This window comes from Neomonachus schauinslandi, chromosome 1, assembly GCF_002201575.2.
Source record: "Neomonachus schauinslandi chromosome 1, ASM220157v2, whole genome shotgun sequence".
In the NCBI taxonomy this organism is placed as follows: domain Eukaryota; kingdom Metazoa; phylum Chordata; class Mammalia; order Carnivora; family Phocidae; genus Neomonachus; species Neomonachus schauinslandi.
Genome location: NC_058403.1, coordinates 98837905 through 98846239, shown reverse-complemented (window position 1 = coordinate 98846239; position 8335 = coordinate 98837905). Strand labels below are relative to the sequence as shown.

Sequence of the window (8335 nt, the reverse complement as noted above, 5' to 3'; positions counted from 1 at the left end):
CTGCATTTTTTCCTTTTTAATTTGCCAGATGTTCTTTTAATGAGAATTATAGATGACCTGAGTCTTCTGCAAACTACTTTTTAAACAAATGATTTTTCTTTTTTACAAATACTGAATAAGACAGTGTCTTCTTTTTTTATTACAGAATAATTTTTATTAATAAAAGCTTTAAACAAAAATCCATAATTCCACAAACTAACAATGACTTGGCAGCATGCAAGTACTTCAGGCTGGAGAGGCATGTTTGTTCCTAATTTATATATGCTAAGTCCTCATGACATTCGATTCCAAAATGTATGGATAAATTGGCTTGGCATGATTAATGACTTAAAGTAAAATATAAACATAAGGGCAACTTAAACATTGGTTTAATTTATGTGTATCAATTCAAGGTCTGAGACTGGAAAGCTCTATTAAAAAAAAGTCTGAGGTCAAAAAGATCTTAGGGAGCAACCACATACCTCTGGGCTAAAAATCCATTCCTGATGAACACCATTGAGTAAAGGATGTATAACATCCACCACACCTGTTTCAAAAATGGCATATTACCAAAATTATCCATTTCTTTACAAATAAACATTATAGTATTAATAACTACAGAGAAGCCTTCAGAATGAGTTCCACAATATGCTAACTCTTTTGAGGCCTTCCTGAGCTCTGTCTCAAAGCATTTACTTTAATCCTGGGGCTTTAGAAACATCTTCTTTACTTTAACTGTTGGTTTTATATGTCCATTTTCAACTTCTTCATAATTGGCATGGTCTCTTTTTTTTGGCAAACTTTTTTCCAGTTGTCCCCACCAAGATCTCTTATCTTCTGGCCATTTCTTCATCTGACACATCGAGCTCCAGTGCTTCACCTTCACCTTCTTCCACTTTGTTCTTAGCGTTCATCTGGAGCATTAATTTCTCAACCTCAGGATTAAATCCTCTGAATTACATTCTTCCATAGAGAAGATCTTCACATAACGAGAAACTCTGCTCTTCTATTATGAAACACTCTCTTTCTTTAAGCTCTGGCAAATCCACAGTGCTCTTCACTAATGATTTTCTTTTCTTCCTCTTCCAGTTGTTTCTTGGTCTCCGAACACCATGCGAAGCAGGTTCTTGGACAATTTCGTCTTGCGCTCCGCCGCCATATTGGTTCTTGCTCGGAGCCGTGCCCCAAGATAGTGTCTTCTTTTGCAAAACCAATAAATTAAAAAGTTGTAAACATATATGATTTGTCCAAGATATTTGAAAAAGAAAAAAAAAAGAAGCATGATTTTCTTAAGTATTTTTTTTTATTTTTTAAAGATTTATTTATTTGAGAGAGAGAGAGATTGAGAGAGGGCATGTGTGCGGCGTGGGGGAGAGGCAGAGGGAGAGAGAATCCCAAGCAGAGTCTGCAGATTGTGGAACCCCACAACCCAGAGACCACAACCCCAAGACCGTGATCTGAGCTAAAACCAAGAGTTGGACACTCAACTGACTGCACCACCCAAGCACCCCACTTAAGTATTTTTTTAAATTAGAGTTTGTTCCCTAGCTTTTCAAAGAATAAGTTTGAAGGTTTGAATCAAATGGGAGAGAGAGAGAGCAAGTAAGCACATCTTATAGCTGCTTTAATAGCTTTTGATAATTCTCATGTTACCTTTCTGGAATTCAGTTCTACACAAAATAGCTGAATTTACAATATTTCTAATGAATTGATTAATATACAAAAGAAAATATTTATTGAACATATATTTTGTTTTATTTTATTTTATTTTATTTTTTTAAAGATTTTATTTATTTATTCAACAGAGAGAGACACAGCGAGAGAGGGAACACAAGCAGGGGGAGCGGGAGAGGGAGAAGCAGGCTTCCCGCTGAGCAGGGAGCCCGATGCAGGGCTTGATTCCAGGACCCTGGGATCATGACCTGAGTTGAAGGCAGACGCTTAACGACTGAGCCACCCAGGCGCCCCTTGAACATATATTTTATATATAATTCTTTATTTTTGTATATATACAATGTATAATTGGCACCATAAACAATTATGCATATCAGAAACAGAGTAACTTTAAAAAGGTACCAGAAAAGCAAGGAAAAAAACATTAAAGAAATTTAAGTGAAATTTATTTAGTGAGAAAACAAAATTAATAAAATTTGGCAAAATGCATGGCTCTCTCTCCAAATATCCATATGCCTGCTCCCTCAGTTCCTTCAAGTTTTGATTTGAAAGCCATTCACTCAGTGAAGACTTTCCTACCTTACTATTTGAAGGTTGTATCGGGTCCTAACCTGGGACTCTCTAATTCATTATCCTGCTCTATTTTTCACATTCTTTGTTGCATGTATGACTTTTGCATATTTAGTATTTTTGTTGTTCAAAATATGTTTTTTTTTTCTTTCTAACTCAATGGTCAGAGAATCTGCCTCTGCCCCCTGAGTGGTGAGGGACAAGGTGAGAAAGCAGAAGAGCATGTTTAGGAGCTATCATGATGGCCATCACCATGTAGACATGGGTATAATTAAGTGATATGAAATGATTTGAATACTAATATGAACAAAATATATTACAGATAGACATCACTTCAGCAGCTGTTCATCTAGTATTGTTGGTATAGAGGGAAAATCAAGGGAGGGTGGAAGATACTCTAAGATTGCCTATCTCTTTAGAAATGCTGCTTTGTGAAAAAGGAGTCTGAAAGATGGTCTGGCATTATTAGCAATCATAGGTATCAACATTAGATATAAGATGTAAACCTCTGTAAAGTCAGACAAAAAATAAAAATAAGCAAAAAGGTCAGCATCCTTTCTGGGTAGCATGGGATTTCAGAGAAGAATCTTAAAGGTGTATAGATGTATTAACAAAAAAGAAACAGAGAACCTCCAGACAATAGAATTTCTCCTTGTAAAGAAAATTTAGGAGATTAGCAGGCTGTTTTTGAAAAGAATATCTGCTAAGCATACCTACTATTGCCTCTGCTTCCAGTATCTGACTCATGGGTTTGTAAGATTTATAGGTTATATTTAATACAAATTGTTCTATATAAAGGTTTACATATTCTGGAATAAAGTTATAGAGTGTAGTTCAGGGCTGTGAGGGCTGGGGATTCTATAGTGGTAATTGTAAGAAGGAATAATTTCCTAAATTATGAACATATCCAATCAAAGATAAGAAGTAGGGGATACCTGCGTGGCTCAGTTGGTTAAGCGTCTGTTTTGGCTCAGGTCATGATCCCAGGGTCCTGGGATCCAGCACCTACCCCCCCCCCACTCTCTCTGACCAATAAATAAAAAAAATCTTAAAAAAAAAAACACATGACAAGTAAACAAAAATTTAGTTTCTGGGAGTCACTTTAGACTAAAAGTGAAAAGCTTTATTACAAAAAATAAATGTATCATACCCAAATTTAATTTAAAATTGCATTTAAAAAGCATAGAGTCAATCAGAGAAAGACATGTATCATATGATCTCACTGATATGAGGAATTCTTAATCTCAGGAAACAAACTGAGGGTTGCTGGAGTGTGGGGGGTGGGAGGGATGGGGTGGCTGGGTGATAGACATTGGGGAGGGTATGTGCTATGGTGAACGCTGTGAATTGTGTAAGACTGATGAATCACAGACCTGTACCTCTGAAACAAATAATACATTGTATGTTTAAAAAAAAAAAAGACAGTAGGAAGGGAAAAATGAAGGGGGGGAATTGGGGGGAGAGACGAACCATGAGAGACTATGGACTCTGAGAAACAAACTGAGGGTTCTAGAGGGGAGGGGGGTGGGGGGATGGGTTAGCTTGGTGATGGGTGTTAAAGAGGGCACGTACTGAATGGAGCACTGGGTGTTATACGCAAACAATGAATCATGGAATACTACATCAAAAATAATTAATTAAAAAAAAGCATAGAGTCAAGATGCCTCTCTGATTAAGACTTTAAGGACTTTTTATAAGTCATACTGTCCATGTGTAGCTCAGTCGTGTGAGAAGAATAAGATTTTTTAAGAAACAATATGCGAGAGTAGGATCTCAATAAATACACATTTAAGTAGTAGAAAATGATTTATAGTTGAATCAGATCAAGTTGTGTTAAATATCTATGCATGGGTATATTTATAATATAGTCTTAATATGTACATAGGGAAAACTTTGTCTTCACTGAAGGAATTTAGGCTTTATTAGGCAATAAGCTGTTATAGAGGCTTTTATATAGTAGGCTATATATGATTAGGGGAATAGTAGAAAATGATCTGGTTTTTAGAAGAAAGAAAGTTGAATTTAATACAGGACATGGTATCACTTCACCTTGAAGTATATAATGGATTTCATAGGTATAGAAGTGTATGAAAGTACATATTCCAAGAAAGAGAGATATAGAGAATCACAAAACTGACACTAAGCTGAGGGCAGGAAATAATGGGCACCAAATTTAACTTAAGTAAATAGAATGTAAATTTTTTACAAAAGTAAATAATCTGGAAACATAATAAAGCCAATTTAACATGAAAATATCAAATTTGTAATACTATTACAGATATTTTAATTTTTATTAAAGATACTATCTATTATTTACATTTTAATATAAAATATTTATAGAACCATATTATACAGATGCTAAAATTCTGTAAATAAGCATGCTCATTAAAATTTTGAAACAAATTTAGTAAGATACAAATATAGAAAATGGCCAAATACATTTTAGAAATATGACTTATGTATAAAAATATCCACTACCTCTTGGTGAGCAAATTACTATAAACATTACATAAGTTGTCAAGTAAATACCAAATGTTGGAAATTTAAATTTGAAATGTCTTAAGCATGAATAAATAAAAATAAACACTAAAGACACCGAATGTGTTTGAAAAATAAATCTAGTTCCCCTAGCCCAAGAAAATCTTTATTATTCATTACAAATATGGAATCTAAATTTTCAAACCATTTATATTTAACTTCTCTAGTGTTAGCAGAATATTTCACATTCATTATCTTTATTCTTCATAGCAGTCCTTCTGAAGAGATGCCACAGATAGTTGCCCCATGACTTATTTATAGAATATTAAAAGAAAAGAGAAGCTAGAGAAATAATCTCTATTTGTAGGAAGAAAGAAAAAAAAATATTAATGGGAAAAAGATACCATGAGCTTGGTATTGAACTGTTTGGACAAGGATGTGACGTCAGTACATCAGGTAGAAATGTCATCCACTGAAGAGCTATGACCTGAAAATGAAAACAGATGGAGATGAGTGATTAAGATTCATGCATCACACATACAGATCACTATCAAAGCTATGGAAATTGATGAAATATTCAAAGTACATGGATGTAGGATAAAAAGTGATAGCCCAAGGGGAGAAAAAAACACCATGGGAAACTTCACATCTATTATTAGATAGAAATTTACCCAAAAAAAGAATGTCTTAAGGTATGGTCTGCTTTAATAGAAGTACAAGGAAATTACTATTCAAGTAATAGCTTTCACTAAAAATAGATAGGTGATTGATCGATAATTTGTCATATTTGATCATTTCAATATTTGTTTATGAAATTTTACTTTTATTTAAAAATAATGTGGTATGCATTTTTACACATAATTTCCTTGTGATACAAGGTTTATTGTGAATCGATACTATTGAAATACCAGGAGCTCCTTAGGAGTTAAAAATAATGGTGTAATTCAATGTTAAATATTTGAGGTGCCTGAGTGGCTCAGTCAGTTACAGTTCTGCCTTCTACTCAGGTCATGATCCTGGGATCCTGGGTCCTGGGATCGAGTCCCACATCGGGCCCCCTGTTCAGAGGGAAGTCTATTTCTCTCTCTGCCCCTCCACCTCTCTTGTTCTCTCTCTCTCTCTTTCTCTCACACGCATGTGCTAAAATAAACAAAATCTTAAAATTAATAAATAAATGTTAAATATTTTAGCTTTTTTTTTTTTTTTTTAAATAAGATGGATTCTCTTCCTCCAAAAACTTACTGGTTTATGCTGAATGTCCTCCATTTGCCCATCAAGATAAACATCCCCAATTTCTACCTCTTGGTGCCTGGTGAGGCTGACCTGCATGGACTACACTGGCGAGACCTCTTACTCTGTAATTTCTAGATAAGGTTGGCCAATGGCAATCACCTGCAGTAAGAAGAGTGAACTCATGATACCCCTGTCACCCCCCTGCACTGAAGACCACAGCTTTGGTAAGGCATCAAATATTCCAGTTGATAAATTGGAAATTTTGTTTATTTCTTTACTCTATTTTAATTTCTTTAGAAATCTCAGAAAATACGGACCTTTATGGAGGAATGTAGAAGAGCGTTGTACTGCTCCATGGACATTATTATTACTCTGCTCTTCATGGGTTGCTGCCAGTGCTGCTGCTAATTGCCTCTTAAACACTGTTCCCTGTTGCTGCGTTATCTATCTGGACTTTTTCATCTTTTTGCAACCTGCTTTTACAGGGGGTTACGGGCTCCTAAAGTATCACTGCTGCCATCCTAGTACACTTAGTTATTACAAGCATTTCACTCTCTTCATCAGAGAACAGAAGCAATGAAATGGTGTGCGAAGTTGGAGACTGGACAAACAAAATTGCAAGTGGTATTTAAGCTCCTTTCTTGGTATATGTCTCACTCTGCAAAAACATCACACATGATAGTTTCCAAAAATGCCTGAATAACAATGTAGAGCAGGTTCCTGTTCTTCCCAGAAAAATCCCAGTTTTCATGCAAATTAAAGGATATGGCTTCTCTTCAATGCCCAGTGTCCTGAAATCAAGTCCCTGCATGGAGCTCTGTGTCAACCTCGGTGCTGATGAAGCCCGCTTAAGATTCTCTCTCTCCCTCTGCCCTTCCCCCCACCTCTCTCTCAATAAAACAAACAAAAAAACCCCACTGAGTATGTACAATAACAATCATACTATAGTAGCTACATTTTATTGAGTAAGTGCTCTCTTCGGGTACTGAGATAAATGTGTGTATTCGTTATCTCACATTTTCCTCAAACAATCTTATATATTACGCATTAAAATGTTTATGTAGGGCGCCTGGGTGGCTCAGTCGGTTGAGCGACTGCCTTCGGCTCAGGTCATGATCCCAGGGTCCTGGGATCGAGTCCCACATCGGGCTCCCTGCTCCGCGGGGAGCCTGCTTCTCCCTCTCTCACTCCCCCTGCTTGTGTTCCCTCTCTCGCTGTGTCTCTCTCTGTCAAATAAATAAATAAAATCTTTTAAAAAAAATGTTTATGTAATGGTAAGAAGTCAGGGGCTTAAGGGGGTTAAGCAATTTACCTGAAGTCACATGCTACTAAGTGGCAGCACATAGATTAACAATTATATCTATGTGACTCACACTCTATTCTTCATACCCTGCATTCTGCTTTTATCCTTTAGTTAGACAAATAGTGAATCTTAAGTATTTTAAGAAGAAATGTGAAGATACAAATTTTGTTCAAGGCCTAAGGCCTAGAAAATTGACCTCCAGAGTGCTTCTTCCAAGCTTCTGCTTTGTTAAACAGAAAGCTGAATTTTACCCCTACCCTTTAATTATAAGAGCAGGCAGCCTGCAATTTGCAGTCTTCCTTAGAAATCTATGAACAATTTGGTACTTAAAGAACTATGCATGGAACAACATAGAATAAACAATCATGATTTCAGTAATACGTTTCCTGATAAAATAGACTGGCATTCTTACACAGATGTAATGAGAAAATGACAGCTAGACTTTATCAGAATACAGATTATACTGATATAATGATTTTCACAAAGTCCTTGTTGATTAGATATTAAAGTACAAACCCATTTTATATTCTCTATATTTAGGGAGACCATGTAATTTATCATTCAAACAAGAATTTTTTAATAATGAAAAGAAGCTCTATTCATATTTCTCTAAGACAACAGGTGAAAAACAGGACTCTCCTCAGCAAAGCAGGATACATGACCACTTTATTTATAGTGATTTCATGTTAGTATATGTATCTGGGAAGTGGAAAGAGGGTTTAATTGAGGAGATCATGAGTTCTAATACTGGTTCAGCCATTAGTTGCATGCCTTTGCGTAGATTACTTAATTACTTTGAACTGAAATATGAAAAAAGAAAAATAGCTACTTGAAGGGTTTTGTGAGGATTAAAAATTATATCTATAACATGATTAACTCCATAAAGTGGATATATTTAGGATCCTAGTTCTCATTATGTAGCTGAATTTATTATCATCATTGTAATATTAATGTGGTTTGGAGTGGTATGATCTCATATTTTGAAACCTGAAAGGGGTAGAAACCCCCCAACCTTAACAACCAAACTTTTATGCTCTGGTCAGTCAAAAGCAAATAATACCCTTAAAAATTCTGCTTCACAAGATTAATTGTGTATAG

At 35.4% G+C, this 8335-nt stretch overlaps 1 pseudogene; it reads right to left on the bottom strand.

Annotated features, from left to right (window-relative positions):
* Positions 1–676: 676 nt before the first annotated feature.
* On the bottom strand, positions 677–1138 carry LOC110591758 (annotated as a pseudogene).
* Positions 1139–8335: the final 7197 nt, after the last annotated feature.